The following is an 18863-nucleotide window of genomic DNA, read 5'->3' on the forward strand; positions in this document are numbered from 1 at the left end:
GCTAATGTGTAAAGTATCTGCATAGCAAAATAAGTTAAATCAATAATCTAAGTTTCTATCTTAAAAAGCTAAAAAAGAACAATAAATTAAACCCCCAAAAAGCAAAAGCAAAGAACAATAAAAATTAGAGTAAAAATAAAGTAGAAAACAAAAAAATAGAGAAAAGGTTGATTCATTAAAAATATTAATAAAGTTGACAAACTCCTAGATAGACTTTAAAAAAAGAAAGAGAAAACACAAATTACTAAATTCAGAAATTAAAAAGGAGATATAACTAAAATATTTTCAGACATTAGAAAGTTAAAAAGTAAATATCATAAACAACATTATGTTAACACATTTGGTAAATGAAATGAATTATCTCCTTAGAAATACAATGAAAATCGTAGAAGTCTAATATTTAAGTAGCCTTATACCTGTTAAAGAAATGAAATTCACAATCAAAATCTTTGCACAAAGAAAATTTCAGGCCCAACTGGTTTAATGCTAAATTCTTTCAAATATTAAGAGATAAAAGATAGCAATCTTTAAACAAAAACACTTTTAGAAAATAGAGGAGGAATGAGCATTTCTCAACTCTTTGTGAGTCCAGCGTTACACCAATACCAAGACTAACACAGACATTTCAAGAAAAAAAATTATAGATAAAAATAATTTTTTAATATATATGTAAAAATTATCAACAAAATATTAGCAAACAGAATCCAGAAATGTATAAAAGTAATATTACACCATGGCCAGGAATGATTTATTTAAGGAATGCACAGTCAGTCTACCATTGGATAATAAATCAATATAATTTACCACATTAATAAAGAAGAAAATTCACATATTTGAATAGATGCAGAAGTTGCACTTTAAAATATTCAACACCCATTCATAAGTTCTTAGAAAATTAGGAATAGGAAAACTTCCTTATCACAAGGCACCTATAAAAAACCTACAGTCATAACACACTAAACGGCAAAAAAAAATAAAAAGAAAAAGAAAAAGAAAAAGAATGCTTTTCCCCGAAGACTGGGCAGAGAAAAGGATGTCTGCTGTCATTACTCACCACTATTATGCAGTAATGTGCTGAAACTCTTATACAGTGCAATAAGGCAAGTAAAAGAGAAAAGGGGCACAAAGGTTGAAAGTAAAAAATTTATTTGCAGAAGATACAACTATCTATCTAGAAAATTCTAAGGTATCTACAAAAAGAGCTACAAAAACTTGATAAGTGAATTTAATAAGATCATAGGATATCAGATGAATGGGACACAGGAAATGCTACCCCACAATATGGCACCTTGGTTTTAACTGAGTATTTTAAGCTGAAGGAAATTGAGAAAACTGCAGAAGTAGAAATGTCTCACTGACCTTCTCTTTTTCCTTCTCTGACCTTCTTCTTTCTTCTCTGAAGCATGGTCATAAAAGAATTATTTGACCTATCTCCCCTGAAAGGAAGTCATAAGACTCTCCTTCCAGAGAGTTCTTCCCCTCTACCCAGAGGCCAAGAAGAATCTAAACTAAAAACCATTGCTAAGGTCATACCCCCTTGTTGTCCAATCATACTTCTAAGTGAATGCCCATTCTTCACTACACCCAAGCATAAAAATACACAGTTTTCCTGGGTTCTTTATTTCTGAAGTATTTCCTGGGTTCTTTATGTCATCTAAAACTTTGGTTAAGTAAATTGGTTATGCTTTTCTCTCGTTAATTTGTCTTCCTTTATAAAGGTGTCAGCCATCAACCTTGTAATGGGTGATGAAAAGATATTACTTCTTCTCCCTTACAAGGTCAATACACAATTACTATATACAATTTGAATTAATTGTATATAGACAATGTAGAAACAATTTGAATTTTTTTTTTTTTTTTTTTTGGAGACGGAGTCTCACTCTGTCACCCAGGCTGGAGTGCACTGGCGTGATCTCGGCTCACTGCAAGCTCCGCCCCCCAGGTTCACACCATTCTCCCGCCTCAGCCTCCCGAGTAGCTGGGACTACAGGTGCCCACCACCACGCCTGGCCAATTTTTTTGTATTTTTAGTAGAGACGGGGTTTCACCGTGTTAGCCAGGATGGTCTCGATCTCCTGACCTCGTGATTCATCTGCCTCGGCCTCCCAAAGTGCTGGGATTACAGGCGTGAGCCACTGCACCTGGCCAACGATTTGAATTTTTAAAACAATATTTACACTAGCTTTTAAAAAAGTACTCAGGAATAAATTTAACAAAAGATGCCAATGACTTACATACTGAAATCTATAAAACATTGCTGAAAGAAATTAAAGATATAAATAAACTGAGCAATATATCATATTCATGAACTGGAAGACTCAACGTTAAGATAAGCATTTTCCCAAACTGATCTCAGCTTCAAGGCATTCATGATTAAAATCCTATCAGACTATTTTATAAAAATTAATAAGCTATATTAAAATGTATGTGGATATGCAAAGGACCTAAGATATAGCCAAACAATTCTGGGAAAAATTAGAGGACTTTCACTGCCTAAGTTCAAGTCTTTCCATATAAAGGTATAAAAATCAAGACAGTGTGGTTTTGGTGTAAGGATAGACACATAGGATACAGAAACAGAATTGATTCCAGAAATAGATCCAAATTCATATGGTCAATTAATTTTCACCAAGACACTAAGTCATTTTAACGAAGCAAGTGTAGACTTTTTATTCAGTTGTCAATGCTGAAACAATTGGACATTGATGGGGAAAAAATGATCCTCAATCCCTATCTCACACCTTACATGAAAATTTATTTGAAATGTATTAAAGAACTCAATATAAAAGTTAAAAAATCATAACACTTCTATTACAGGAGACAATATCTTTACAACCCTGAGATAGGAAAAGATTTCTTAGGACACAAAAAGCATTAAACTTAAAAAAAAACAAATTCTATTCATCAAAATTAAAACTTCTGCTTTTCAAATGACACATCTAATAGTATGACAAAGTGCTACACAGACTAGGGGAAAGTTCAAACAGGTAGGTAGATATGCTATTGGGAAGGGCAGGAATCCTCAGTTCTTAGTCTTACTTGGGAGAAAGGATTCTGCCAAGTGACAATTTAGCTTAAAAAGAACTCATTGAAGGAAAATCGAGAGCAGAGAGTTTATTTAGAGAGACAATACCCTCTGAAAGGTGAGGCAGAGTGGGTTGCTGTAAGAGAATGAGACAGCAGCACCCATTCTGCATTGGGTTTTTAGTATGTCGGATTTTTTCTTGAAGTTCTTGCCTCTTTCTTAAGTCTCCGCCTTTTTTCCTTGTCTAATTTTTCCTGCTTCTGCCTTAAGTCGCCATCTTTTCCCCTCCCGGTCCCCACTCCAGGCTTGAGACCCTCTCTTAATATTAGTTGGTGCTCACGCATGAGCCTGGTGTTGGATACCCATTCTACCTAACGGCTGCATTGTTCATTAATGCCATCCCAGAAAGATTGTATAGCAGTCAAATCTGTACTTATTGTGCCTGCATATTTCTTAGGAATGTCCCCTTTTGTGCTTCTCCTTCCTTATCAGTGTGTACCTAGGAACATTCTGATATTTTAACTGTAGAGTGAGAGATGACTGGGCATCTTAAGGGGTGTTGCTTTCTGCATAGGTATTTCTCCTCCTCTCTGCTCATATCCAGTATGCATGTATTGGATAGTCTCTGGGGTGTGAGATTTTCCAGACCTCCCTTTTCTCAGGGGCTCCCCACTCCTACTCATGTCTAGCTATTTGCCTACTCTAACAGATAGGTAGATAGATGATAGATAGATAGATAGATAGACAGACAGACAGACATAGATAGGTAAATAGATGGCAGATAGTAGCTAGATAGACATAGATTAGACAGATGATAGATTAGATCATTCGATTGATCGATTGATAGATTCAATAGATTAGATATGGAGATAGATATTTGACTGACTGATTTAGATGGATGATTGCTAGACAGAATGATGGTAGATAAGACACTTTATGTACAGATGTGTCTTCTTTGTGTTTCCCATAATTCTTGTCCCTCATGTCTGTGTTACAGAAGCAATGATCTAAATACATATATAAGCCAATAAAGTGAACGCCAACAAGGTGTCATCTTTAGTCAAGGAAATAGGAACAAGAGCTCAAGACCGAAGCCCTCCAGCAGGGGAGAACATAAGTGTTAAAAATCACAAGGCATTCTCTGAGAAGTAGGCAAAAGTACAGTGTTATGTCATACCATGCGACACAATCAGACCATCATCAACTTTGTTAAAATAAAATTCCCTGTGATGTTTATCTGATTTGGCCCACCCTTGGTGGTAGAACCCAAATATTTTACATAGCAATAAAGTGTTCTTGTGATCAGGCATTTTCCATTTGTATTATATGTTTTGAGTACCCAGTATTGATCTGAGGGCTTGAAAAATATTAGCCCATTTAATACAATGACCTTATGAAGTAGGTGCTCTTATTGTCATTTCCATTTTATAAGTGAGTGAAGTGATTCACAGAGCCTTGAAATTATCTGCCCCACATCACAAAGTTAGTCAATGGCAGAATCAAAACTCATCCCAGGCAGGTGGACAGCAGTTTCTCGGGCCCTAACTTGTTGATAAGGAATGATCCCCCTCGCTCCTCCCTGTTCTAAAATGAGAGCTATACATTTTATGCACACACATGTACAATGCCAAGTGGCTTTGCGATCAGTCTCCAGGACCACTCACTGAGGAGTGATGTCAACCTTCTAGAAGTGTCAGTAAAGGAATCATTTTAGCTGAACTGAAGTGTCTTCTTTGTGGGTCTATAGATCTTGTTCCTCAAAGGATCATCTCAAAAACAGCAGCATCAGCACCATCTGGGAATGGGTTAAAAATGCAATTTCTCCAGCGGTGCCCATGACTGACAGAATCAGAAGCTGTGGGGTGCATTCTAGCCTCTGATTTATCAAATGCCCTCCAGGTGATGACCAGGAGGCTAACATGGGAGAGTCACTGGTCAAGGGGACTGCCTTTTCGCTTGAGGGTTCTGGTCACTCTTGGCATTTATTATCCATTGACTCAAACTTCCATCTTTAAGCACCGAGCCTTTAACTTTTGATTTGGAGTGAGGGCTTCGTTTTGTTAAAATCTTGAAAGCTGGCTATAGTGTGCGATACTGCAGCTGGTGAAGGTACGCTCAGTATGGCTATATTGGCAACTGCATTCTTACTGGCATATCAGATTTGCTTTTTTTCTTTTTCTACTATGACCATAGAAGAAGGATGTCAAAGTCTGATTGAAACTACCATTGCAAAATTATAACTGAGACAATGAAAGAGATCCGACCTAACCAACTCCATCTTGCTTCTAACCCTCAAGCTGTCCTTGTTCATTTCTGGGCATAGGCTGAACTAACTATGGGAGGAACCTAGCTTTGAAACAAAGAGATCACGGCCCTTTCCCAAAACAAACCCCTTTAGCCACAAGATTTGAAATTATGGGTTAGGAGTCATGTGGCTGAAGGCTGCAAGATTCTAAACCTCCCCAAATTGCTCCTGGGGATAGCATCACTATTGTAAAACCTAAACTCGGTACTGGAGATATTGTGCAGACCCTGCACTCCATGATCATCACAGCCATTGATCTGGCTGGCACCACCCAGATCAATAAACTGACTCATCTTGTCTTGTGGTGCCCCGCCTAGGAACTGACTCAGTACAAGAGGACAGCTTTGACTCCCTATGATTTCATCTCCCACTCAACCAATTGGAACACCCTACCCACCAAATTATCCTAAAAACTCCAATCCCTGAATTCTCAGGGAGATTGATTTGAGTAATAATAAAACTCTGGTCTCCTGCACAGCTGGCTCTGTGTGAATTACTCTTTCTCTATTGTAATTTTCCTGTCTTGATAAATCGACTCTGTCTAGGCAGTAGGCAAAGTGAACCTGTTGGGCAGTTACACCTCTGGCAGGGAAATATTCTACCTATTTAAAGAAACAACTGAAAGTGAGTTCATTGAACAAGAATGCCATGTAACTTTCCGTGTAATTCCCTTAACCACCTTGCTGGTAAGAATGCTTCACTCATTATTGTTCAGTCACTTGGGGCCATGATAACTCTTCAGAAGAGGGAAGTTCATGTGGGCAAGAGCTGGTGTAGGCCAGGTAGAGAAGGAGGAGCAAATGACACAAACCATGAATGCAAGTTTTGTTTTTCATTGTAAAACATTACGTTTCTTCCCCCTATGAGCATCAAGAGGGAAACGATCTGTACGTTGGAAGAAAAACAAGAGTTCTACTTTAATAAAACAAGAACACACATCACCACCTACACATCGGATATCTGGCAGTAGATCATGGCTACAGGATTTATAGGGAGCACAGAAATGAAGAGGAGAAATCAAAAACTAGCCCAGAGACTGCAGGACTCATTAAAAATAGCTATCTTTAATTAAGAAGTGAATATCTTTGAGAAGAAAATAATGGGTTGTGGAAATGAGCTAAGAGAGGAAAAGAGGTTCTGATTAAAATTACCTTCTCAAGGAGCTAGAAGAAATGTTAGGTATCTTCTAGTACAACCTCCTGATTTGACAGAAGGAGACTGAGTCACTCTGTTTGGAGCCAAGTAACTTCCAAACCAAGGTCAACTACTCCTTAGACCAAGAGACCAGAACTCAGACCCTGGTCTCTTGGCTTCAATTTGTTTTGGATGATTAAAGTCTTTATTCTTCTGAAATGTGCCAAATGATTGAACTTCAGAAAAGGGTGAAGTCACCACGGACTGGCTGTCCAGGGGGCTATTCAATTAGAACAGTAAATAAAGCTTGATTCAAGTTTTCAGTGGCATGAATATCAGAGCTGGTGCAACAACCTGGTCCCCTATAAGGCTCTGGAAAGGCAAATTCATAAAGTGTGAAAAATGTATCCACAGTCCAGGAAAAGAAGACCAGAACAGGCTCTCTCCTAAAGAGAAATGGACTAAATTTTCACTGGGTGGGTAAGAAGCCTCCTATGGACACAAATTCTACTTTATGATCAGCCTAAGGCAGAGGCACAAGTCACAAACACAACTTCAGTGCTTCTATCCATGAGTCAAGCCTGCCCCTGAGTAAAACAAGGGACCTTCACAGTGTCTATTAAGATAATTTTAAAAATCAAGCACACAAGAAAGAAAAGCGTCATTGTGATGCTGATTGAGGATGCTATGTTTTGGAGTTGTTTCATACAGTTCTTTAAATTTTCATAAATAGAGTTTCTGCCTCTATTTGCATTCTAAAAAGATGGTCATTTTTCTTTCTAACATTAACATGATATCACCCTCCCCAACTCAAAAGTAAAATGAAAAGAACAGTTAAGGTTCAAAATGTTTAAATCATGCAAAAATCAAGGGAAATAAGAATAAAAAGCAATACCTCTTTGTTTCAGCCTGCCCTTGTTCCTGTGAAAATCCATCTCATTATATTCATGGGTTCTAATTTAAAGAATAACACACTCGGTGGGAGTCCAATGACTGTTAATGCTGCTATTGTTAACATCATGAATGGTGTGGGGCTTTTTCCTACCCAGGCACCACATTTTGGAACAAAGGAAAGGAACAAGGTGGCTCTGCTATTATCCAAATTGGCCTCTGGCATCCACCGGAGGAAGTGACTGAGGCCGGCTGCTCTTTCTCAGGTATCCCCGGGGAATATACACGTGTGATTAGCCTAACTGGCCACTGGGTGTGACCACGCTCCACACAAAAGGAAGCAGAGGCTGTTCTCAAGGGATTTTCCTGGCAGGGCTTAGACACGCGCGTGCACGCACACTCACGTGTGCACACACACACCATGAAGTCTTCACCCTTGGAAGGGAAAGTTTAAAAAGTCAGTTCATGCTTGTTTGTGACTTCCAAGTATACACTTTGGGTCCACATTATTCATTTTCCTTTTCTCTCTACAAAGATTATAACCCATCTTTCTATTAGGTCTCAATGAAAGAACAAGAAGCGCATCAGTTCTGTATCCCAAATAACACAAATCAAAAGAAATCACCCCTTACACTGAATCTAAACATGCCTGCAGCAAAATCTTTCCATCCTAAAATCATATACCTCTGATTCCCACAACTAATGCTGTCTGTGGCTGGATTGCAAAGACAAGTATTTCTGGGTTTCTTTTGAAGAGCAAAGCCCAACATATTTGTGGTAGTGAATTAGACCTACATCCACTGCAGTTTTAAAGAAAACTGATTCAGGTATGCATGACAAAGACTTGAGTTCCAGTGTCATATAAGAGCACTGTGCTCAATAACTTCTCATGATACTACTGGCTAATCAGGATTTTTCATTTCCTTCCACACACTGAACAGTATTTAAATGGCAGAGCAAGGGAAGGAAAGATAAAGTCTACTATTGCAAAGAAATATTTAAAAAAGAGTAACCACTCACATTGTTTGTTTCCAGCTTTATTGAGATATAATTGACAAATTAAAATTCGTTTTTTGTTTGTTTGTTTTTGAGACGGAGTTTCCCTCTTGTCACCCAGGCTGGAGTGCATTGGCATGATCTCGACTCACTGCAACCTCTTCCTCCTGGGTTCAAGTGATTCTCCTGCCTCAGCCTCCTGAGTAGCTGGGATTACAGGCGCCCACCAACACACCCGGCTAATTTTTTTTTTTTTTTTTTTTTTTTTTTGTATTTTTAGTAGAGACAGAGTTTCACCACATTGGCCAGGTTTGGTCTCAAACTCCCAACCTCAGGTGATCCACCAGCCTCGGCCTCCCAAAGTGCTGGGACTACAGGAGTGAGCCACCACACCTAGCCAAAATTTTATATATTTAAGATGTACAACATGATGTTTTAATGTATATATTCATTGTGAAATGATTACCACAATCAGGATCATTAACACATCCATCACCTCGCATAGCTGCCATTCTTTTTGCGGGTAGTGAGAACTTTTAAGATCTACTGTTAGCAAATTTCAAGCATACAATACAGTATCATCAGCTGTAGTCACAATGCTGTGCATTGGAACCCCAGAACTTATTAATCCTATAACTAAAAGTGTCAGAGGCATTTGAACCAGAGCAACTCCATCTTGACTAGGGCTGAGTAACATAAGACTGAGTCCTGCATTCTAAGTCACAAGATGAGACAGGAGGTCGGCACAAGATTCGGGTCATGAAGACCTTGCTGATAAAACAGCATGCAGTAAAGAAGCCAGCCAAAACCCACCAAAACTAACATGGCGACAAGAGTGACCACTGGTAGTCCTCATTGCTACACTCCCATCAGAGCCATGACAGTTTATGAATGCCATGGCAACGTCAGGAAGTTACCCTGTATGCTCTGAAAAGGGGAGCCATGAGTAATCCACCCCTTGTCTAGCATATAAACAAGAAGAAATGGCCATAAAAATGGGCAACCAATGGCCCACCCTGCTGCCCTGCATAGGGAGTAGCCATTCTCTTATTCTTTTACGTTCTTAATAAACTTGCTTTCACTTTATGAATTAGCTTTGAATTCTTTCTTGTTTGAGATCCAAGAACCATTTCTTGAAGTCTGGATCCAAACCCCTTTCCAGTAACATCTTTCCGGCAACCAAGGAAGAGACAATACTGAGGAAAACCCCAATCCAAAGGCCAACTATGGGTAAGTGGTGGGGTTCAGTAACATAAGTTTATACTCTTTGGCCAACATCTCCCAATTTTCCCACACCCCAGCCTCTGGCAATCACTGGTCTATTCTGGTTCTATGAGTTTGACTTTTTTAGATTCCACACATAAATGAGATCATACTGTATTTATCTTTCTGTATCTGGCTTATTTCACTTAGTATAATCTCCTCCACGTTCATCTGTATTGTTGTAAATGGCAAGATTGGCTTTGTTTTAATGGCAGAATAATATTTCACTGTGTGTGTAAATATACACATAAAGAAAATATGGTGTGTGTGTGTATATGTGTGTATATACATATATACACCCATATATATGAGTATATACATATATACACCCATATATATGAGTATATACATATATACACCCATATATATGAGTATATACATATATACACCCATATATATGAGTATATACATATATACACCCATATATATGAGTATATACATATATACACCCATATATATGAGTATATACATATATACACCCATATATATGAGTATATACATATATACACCCATATATATGTATATTGCATATATATTGCATATATGTGTATATTGCATATACATATCGCATATATATGTATATTGCATATACATATCGCATATATATGTATATTGCATATATATATCACATATGTATATTGCATATATATAGTGCATATGTATATTGCATATACATATCGCATACATATGTATATTGCATATACATATCACATATATGTATATTGCATATATATAGCGCATATATATGTATATTGCATATATATAGCGCATCTGTATATTGCATATATATAGCGCATCTGTATATTGCATATATATAGCGCATCTGTATATTGCATATATATAGCGCATCTGTATATTGCATATATATAGCGCATCTGTATATTGCATATATATAGCGCATCTGTATATTGCATATATATAGCGCATCTGTATATTGCATATATATAGCGCATCTGTATATTGCATATATATAGCGCATCTGTATATTGCATATATAGCGCATCTGTATATTGCATATATAGCGCATCTGTATATTGCATATATTGCGCATCTGTATATAGCATATATATTGTGCATCTGTATATAGCATATATATTGCATCTGTATATAGCATATATATTGCATATGTATATAGCATATATATATTGCATATGTATATAGCATATATATATTGCATATATATAGCATATATATATTGCATATATATTGCATATATATTGCATATATATAGCATATATATATTGCATATAATATATATTGCATATATATTGCATATATATTGCATATATATATAGCATATATTGCATATATATTGCATATATATTGCATATATATATTGCATATATATTGCATATATATATTGCATATATATATATTGCATATATATATATTGCATATATATATACACCTTATTTTCTTTATGTAGTCATCCATCTATGGACATGTAGGTTGTTTCCATATCTTGGCTACTGTGAATAATTCTTCTAAAAACATGAGAGTGTAGCCATCTCTTCAAGATGCTGTCATGGTGCCGGTGGGAGTGTCTTTCAGCATCTAGTACATTCCTTTGGATATATACCCAGTAGTGGTAGTTCTGTTTTTGATTTTTTGAGGACTCTCTTTACCATTTTCCTTAACAGCTGTGTTACCAGAAAAGGGTCCTGATCCAGACCTCAAGAGAAGATTCTTGGATCTCACCCAAGAAAGAACTCAACAGAAGTCCATACAGTAAAGTGAAAGCAAGTTTATTAAGAAAGTTAGAATAGCTACTCCATAGGCAGAGCAGCCCCGAGGGCTGCTGGTTGGCTATTTTTATGGTTATTTTTTGATTATATGTTAAACAAAGGGTAGATTACTCATGAGTTTTCCAGGGAAGAGGTGGGCAATTCCTGAAACTGAGGGTTCCTTCCCCTTTTAGACCATATAGGGTAACTTTCTGATGTTGCCATGGCATTTGTAAACTGTCATGGTGCTAGTGGGAGTGTATTTCAGCATGATAATGCATTATAATTAGTGTATAATGAGAAGTGAGGACAACCAGAGGTCACTTCCATGGCCATCTTGGTTTTGGCTAGCCTCTTTACCACAGCCGTTTTTTATCAGCAAGGTCTTTGTTACGTGTATCTTGTGCTAACCTCCTATCGTATCCTGTGACTTAGAATGCCTAACCTGGGAATGCAGCCCAGTGGGTCTCTGATTCATTTTACCTAGCCTCTAATCAAGATGGAGTCACTCTGGTTCAGATGCCTCTGACAGTTATACCAATTTACATTCCCACTAACAGTGAACAAGGGTTCTATTTTTTCCACATATTGACAAACTTTGTTATTACTTGTACTTTTGATAACAGCCATACTAATAGGTTTGAGGTAGTATCTCAGTGTAATTTTGATTATATTTCCCTGATGATTACTGATGTTGAACACCTTTTCATTTACCTGTTTTCCATTTGTATATCTCCTCTTGAAGAATATCTATTCAGGTCCTTTGCCTATTTTTAAATTGGATTACTGGGGGAGGTTGTTTGTTTGTTGTTTGTTTTTTGCTATTGAGTTGTATGAGTTTCTCATATATATATATATATATATATATATATTGGATATTCAGCCCCTCTCAGATACATAGCTTGCAAATATTTTCTCCCATTTTGTAGGTTGCATTTTTATTTTGTTGGTGGTTTTGGTTTTTTTTGTTTGTTTGTTTGTTTTTGCTTTGCAGGAGTTTTTGGTATGATTCAATCCCATTTGTCTATTTTTGCTTTTGTTGTCTATGCTTTTGCGATCATATACAAAAAAATTATTGCCAAGACCAATGTCAAAGAGCTTTCTATGTTTAACTCTAGGAATTTTACAATTTCAGGTCTTACATTTAAGTATTTAATCCATTTTGAGTTAATTTTTGTGTATAGTGTAAGATTGGATTCCTAAATCCAATTTCACTCTTTTGCGTGTAGATATTCAGTTTTCCCGACACCATTTGTTAGAGACTATCCTTTCTCCATGGTGTATTCCTGGAACCCTTGTCAAAGATTAATTGGCTATTTATGTGTGGGTTTATTTCTGGGCTCTCTATTTTGATCCATTGGTCTATATGCCTATTTTTAAGCAACTAAGAGAGCATATAGGATGTAATGCTTTATTTATGTAAAAATAAAAACTGTACCGTACTGCATTGATTACTATAACTTTGTAATATAGTTTGAAATCAAGAAGGGTGATGCCTCCAGCTTTGTTCTTATTATTCAAGATTGCTTTGGCCTTTGAGATCTTTTGTGGTTCCATATGTGTTTTAGGATTGTTTTTACTATTTCAATAAAAAATGCCATTGGAATTTTGAATGGTATTGCATTGAATCTATAGATCACTTTGGGTAATGTGGACATTTATACAATATGAATTCTTCCAATCCATGGACATGAGACATCTTTCTCTTTATTTGTTTTCTTCATTTTCTTTCATGGATATTTTATAGTTTTCAGTGAGCAAACCTTTAGGCTCCTTGGTTAAATTTAATCCTAAGTATTTTACTCTTATTGATGCTATTCATTCACATTATTTTAATCCAACCTTTAATTACCTTTATTCTCAGTTTCCAAATAGATCACGCACACACATACACACACGTACACAAAGATATATAAGCATGTGCACACACACGATGGAACATTTAATATTGACCTATAGTTTAAATTGTGTCTTTCTCTTTGAGCACACACAAAGCGGTATTCACTTGACTTATACCATTTGTCCCCAAAAGGTTCACGGTGCTTTCACAGGGCTATATGAAAGAATAGGAATAGGCACATTACATCTCCAAGAAGAAGCAGGGTCCAACATTGCCCTTAAAAGCACATCCTATTTTTCTAGCATCTTATCTCAAAGAAACCCTTAATGTGTATGTGCAGTGCTCGGAAAATATTTGTTGATTGCTAATGCTGTGTCTGAAAATCAGTTGGAAGATGTTTTCCCAAGCCTGCCAGTTTACAAAGATCAGCTAAGTGCCTGGCGATCCTCCATGTTTCTTAACTGAGGATATATTTCTTTAAAGAAATGTTTCTGTGGATAGTCTAAAAACTGAACGACAAACCACAGATTCCGAGCTCGGACTGGAAATCCTCAATGGGTCCTGGAATCATTGTCCTTTTGTACTAAGCACAACAACAAGGCATTTTATTTTTACATAAAAAAGTATTACATTCTATAAAATTTCTTAATTGCTTAAAAAGAGACGGGCATAATTAATGGAAGTAATGAAAACAAAATAAATCTCATGGTTCTTAAGATTTTCATCCATATTATTCTTTAATTTTTTTTTTCAGGAAAAAAAATTTAAGTCACACTCATGGCCAAGAGTGTATTGATAGGTATTTTAACATCCCAAGATAGTAAAAGCAGTAGCTGTTTTTTCTTAGGAAGGAAGGTTTAAACATATATTATCCTTGGTGAGATGAAGCTCAGAGACCAGATTCACTTTGTGCCATTTTCTGGTACTACTCTAGACTCAAATCAATTCCAACAGTAATGCACTAACGAGTAGCAGCGTGGTTGCTTTTAAAGTTATTTTCCATAGCAAATTGCAATGGGGGTTTATAAGTGCCAAAGATAAAAATTGACTCAAAGATTACTGGCTGTTAATTTTTGTCAATTAATAATCAGTGGGAACCATTAGAATTAGTATAGTAGAATTAGCAACATCTCTTTTCAACGGGTTCAAGTTTAAATAAAAAGAAGACTAAATTCCACATGATAGAACAGACCCTGCCTTATTTGACCCTTGCTTGATTTTTCAGCCTTATCTCCTGACAACTCTGCTATGATCCCCACCCAGCATTTCCTGAATAGACATCCTTTCAAACATCCATATTCATTGCATGTGCTGTTTCCTGTAGCTGGAGGGCTTTACCCTAGGCTAAACCTGACTGCTCAGTTTAACAAACTCCTACTTACCCTTTTAGCCAGAGTTAAAATATTACCTCTTATATTAAACCTTCTTCAAATACACTGTCCTAGTGGGCCCATGGGATTGGACGTGTACTCCTCCTAGAAAGCATTTATTCCATTGTTTGTATAGTGATCAGAGGTAGTCACATTTGTCTCCCACAGCAAATTGTGAGCAAGACAAATATTTTCAGATTTGTACCCCCAGGGTGCCTGGAACAGTGTGTAGTTCTTTGTGGGAGCTCAATGAACATTGGATAAATGGAGGAAGGAAGGAGGTGTGAATGGAGTGAATAAGTAAATTGATTAAGTAACAGACAAATAAAATCCAGACTTGGGTAGGGCTCTCCAGCAGGCAGGAGCTCACCTACAAACCAAAGTATAATGAAGGCAAAAATACAATGCTGTTTCCTACATAGTGGAAATAATACTCCTGAAACTCTCAAGGAAGCAGAGTCTAACACGCCCATGAAAAGTACATCTCACTACACAAGTCCTTCTCCTCTGCCAGAAATGGACCTTTCTGGACTAACCCTTTTCCATTTCTGACCATGACTTTTGGTATAACCCCTGAACAATAACGTGTGCCACCTGATCGGATTTTAGCTTACAATTTCCAAACTTCTCTTTTCTTATAATTTGGTTTAAAAGCTCTATGCAGATCTTTTTTTTTTTTTCTTTGTCTAGTTTTTATTCTAGAGCATTCTATATGGTTTCTCAGCCATATGCTCTGTCATGGAGCTTCATAGACAAAGTAAAGTGGTGTGTAGAGTCCTATTTTTTATAAGCTAAGTTGTGAATCCTCTTCAATTTTAAAAAATTCACCTGATTCAAATTTCCACTGCCTCAAGTTTACAAGATTGACTCTTCCTTGGTCAATCCTATTATACAAACTAACACAGTAATCCAATCATTGCTTCTGTAGCCATGGTGATGGCCATGGCTCCCATAGTCACCTCTGAGAGAATGGGTCCTGGATCAATAGTGTCAGCTCTGGACTCTTCCTAAAACCCTAATTTTATGTGTCTAACAGGCAACTAGACATATCTACCAAGATGACTAGGTGGAACTTTAAAATGGGATTCTTCCGCAAAGCAAACACATCTTCCCCTAAAGAGTTCTCCCGCCATTTAGTTGTTATTTGCACATCACCTTCCTTAGCCATGTGTGCTGAACACCACCAGTGTTCTTTGCTTTTTTTCTCTACCAAAGTCTGACTCATCCGTCCTCAGATCCTGACGACTGTGCCTTTGCTATCCCTGGCTGAAGTGTTACTTGGGAAGCCACGTTCAGTTACAATGCACCTCCCAAATGTCCTCCTTCTCATCTCTCCTAGCCTTTCTATAACACCTACAGGACTTCCACATATTGCTCCCATGGTGATTTCCTACCATCCTACTGCAAGCTTTTTAAATAACTCTGTGTTTGTTTCCTACCTCTAGTCTTTTACACATTGCTAGAATTTAGATGTGATTAGTAAAAATGTGTTTCTCTAATATTAAATCACAGCCTTGTTTACTGCACTCTTTTCCAAGTTCACACTAAGTAGGACTTCTTGCTTGGATGATTGCATCTTCTCTCCTAGCTCTTCTCCCTGACTCTAAATCTGTTATTTTATCTAATCCATTACACACTACATTAATTTTCCTGTTATTTCATCTTGTCCAAAAACCCTTAATGGCTCCTTCTCGCCTAATGAAGTAAGGAAATCTCCTCTGCCTAGCATTTGGGGCACTTTAAAATTTTAGACCCAACCTGTCTTTCTATCTTCTTCTCCTACTGCCCTCCTAATTTTCCTTTGCTTGCTCTTACCTGAACACGGCTCTATCATTCTTAGGTTACGCTTTTCACAACTTCTATCACCTTCTTGGTCCCCAGTAAAATTCCTGGGAGAGAAGGACATGGGGCAGAGTGGGTCCTGGGAGCTGACCCAGGGCATGCCTTGTAGGGCAGCAGGGTCCTAGGATGCAGCCAGGGCTTAAAGTCCTGGCAAGCACCCCACTCCTCAGGTTGGGCCACTTTGGGCAAATAGCACAACCTTCCAATCCCTCATTTCTTCATCCCTAAAAAGAGCATAAGAACCTTGTTCAAAAAGTTATTTAGAAGACGAATGGTAAAAATGCAAATACTGAAATTATTGTCACAAAATAACAGGGGTTAACTATAGTTGAGGATTTACCCCCCTACTCTTAGAGTAAGTACTCAGGATACGACAAAATTGGGGCAAGAGAAGTTCTGAAGATGAAACCTCTCTCCAATCTGAGGCATCTCCTTTATTAAGTCATTACAATTTTAAAACTGCTCAAATGCCTTTCAGATGAGGAAAACAGTGAAAACTATTCAGTTGTTAAGCAAGGGACTATTTTTTTAAGGAAATAAAAGTTTATGCCTTTCCTTTTCCTTTGGAACTCATTTTCTTGGTGATTTAATTTAACATTTAAAGAATTTGATTTAGCTTAATTTGGGGCACTTCTAAACTTCTCTTTCTCTTTCTTTCTTCCTGGCCCAGATCAAGGGATCAATTTCTGTCTCCTGAAATGTGGGAGTGGTTTCCTCTGAAGCCATTTAGAAGCTATAAGTGAAAAGCAGAACGGGTCTAAATAATTGCTAATGTTACTGCCAGAGCAGGTGCATCTCAACAAGGTGTGTAGTCGTCCAGAACCCTCAAACACCCATTTTAACTGATTGCAGCCACAGATGCTCCTACATACCCAGCACCCTCTGCTCGCTTCAGCTCTGAAGTAGAAGGGAGCGTTCACTCTCAGGGTGAAATCTTGTTTGGACTTCTTTTTTTTTTTTTTTTTGAGACAGAGTTTCACTCTTGTCGCCTAGGCTGGAGTGCAGTGGCGCGATCTCAGCTCACTGCAAACTCCCCACCATGCAGTTTCAAGTTATTCTCCTGCCTCAGCCTCTCAAGTAGCTGGGATTATAGGTGCACGCCACCACACCTGGCTAATTTTGTATTTCTAGTAGAGACGGTGTTTCACTATGTTGGCCAGGCTGGTCTTGAACTTCTGATCTCAGGTGATCTGCCCACCTCAGCCTCCCAAAGTTTGGGATTACAGGCGTGAGCCACCACATCCAGCCTGGAGTCTCTTTCTGAATAGGATGGGTCCAAAGTAACTGGGAGCTAGTCAACCCACCCAAACAGGGAAAATTCCGAGATGGAGCAAGTCAGGCTTTCAGCTGTACCAGGCTGTGTATACTGTTTATTTTTGCCACTGTATTCCCTGCACATTGAACATAGTAGATGCTCAGTAAATATTTGATGAGTGAATAAATATAGTAGAGAGCTCTGAAAATTCAGATTTTATTCCACTTACTACATATCTAAGGACATGTGGTAAACAAACTATATTTTCGTTTATACATATGTGTGTGTGTGTGTGTGTGTGTGTGTGTATATATATATGTAGATAAAGATTTGAATGTCATTTTGAGAAACAGTAAAATGCATGAAAAATAGCAGGCTTTCACCAAAACAATCTAGGAATGTTTTTTAACCCTAAATCAGTGTACTAACAGGGTTCAGGACACGATACCCCTAAATATGGCACATTGGCATTTGTGGAAACAGTAGAATGAAGGTCACACTCACCTCCTTGCCCTTCTCCCCTTAAGCAGGCCATAAAACACTCATTCAAGAGGTGCCCTCCCCACACCTGGAGGAAAGGAACATCCTTATCTCTGAAGACACGGAGGCACAGAGAAATCTGAACAAACAGGCCTAAGTTTCATCCAGTTTACTTCCACTACATCATATCCTTTCGTCTTCCAATCACATTTCTTCGTGACTGTCCACTCTTCAAAACTAAGCATAAAAATACACAGTTTACCTGTTTCTTTGGACCTTCATTTTCTTATAGAGGCTCCCCTGGCACATAAAACTTATTAAATTCATGCACATGTTTTCTCTTGTTAATCTGTCTTTTGTTGTAGAGTCTTCAGCTATGAACCTAGTGATGGGTGAGAAAATATATTTTTCTTTCCCGTGCAGTTTGAAATGAATGCATGGCAACAAATGAAAAAAATTACTAAAATTATCCAACAGTACTCTTTGTTGTTTTTTAATAATTATTTTACATTTGCTTACACAATTATTACAAAATGCAGACCAGTAAGTTCTATTTTATTTTTCACACCTGCAGGAAATATGCTGTTTTTCATTCACTTATCCACTTTTTTTCAGTAAAAAATTATTACACGCTAGCTAAGACCTTGGGCACTATGCTAGGTAATTAATGAGAAAACTAAATATACTTCTGCCCTCAGAGACATTATAGTTTCATAGAGGAAGCAGGTACCTGCATAG

The sequence above is a fragment of the Pan troglodytes genome, chromosome 5, assembly GCF_028858775.2.
Source record: "Pan troglodytes isolate AG18354 chromosome 5, NHGRI_mPanTro3-v2.0_pri, whole genome shotgun sequence".
Lineage (NCBI taxonomy): Eukaryota > Metazoa > Chordata > Mammalia > Primates > Hominidae > Pan > Pan troglodytes.